The following is a 337-nucleotide window of genomic DNA, read 5'->3' on the forward strand; positions in this document are numbered from 1 at the left end:
GTTTTGGATGCACGAAGCATTCCTCTCAATACAAGGCTTTGGCTAGCAAGGTTGTTTGAAGCAAACACAAGTATGAACCGGTACAAAGAAAAACTTACATAAGAACATATTGCAAGCATTATAAGAATCTATTAATCACCTTCCTTGTTGCTCAAACACTCATTACCAGTAAATTATCTAGACCTTAGAGAGACCAAATCATGCAAACCAAACCTCAGCATGCTCTACTAGTAGTTCTCCACTAATAGGCTTAAAGCACAAGGATGCAAGAGCTTAAACATGATCTACTTGAGAGCTCAAAACAATTGCCAAGTATCAAATTATTCAAGATGATATA

The sequence above is a fragment of the Lolium rigidum genome, chromosome 3 (genome assembly GCF_022539505.1).
Source record: "Lolium rigidum isolate FL_2022 chromosome 3, APGP_CSIRO_Lrig_0.1, whole genome shotgun sequence".
Lineage (NCBI taxonomy): Eukaryota > Viridiplantae > Streptophyta > Magnoliopsida > Poales > Poaceae > Lolium > Lolium rigidum.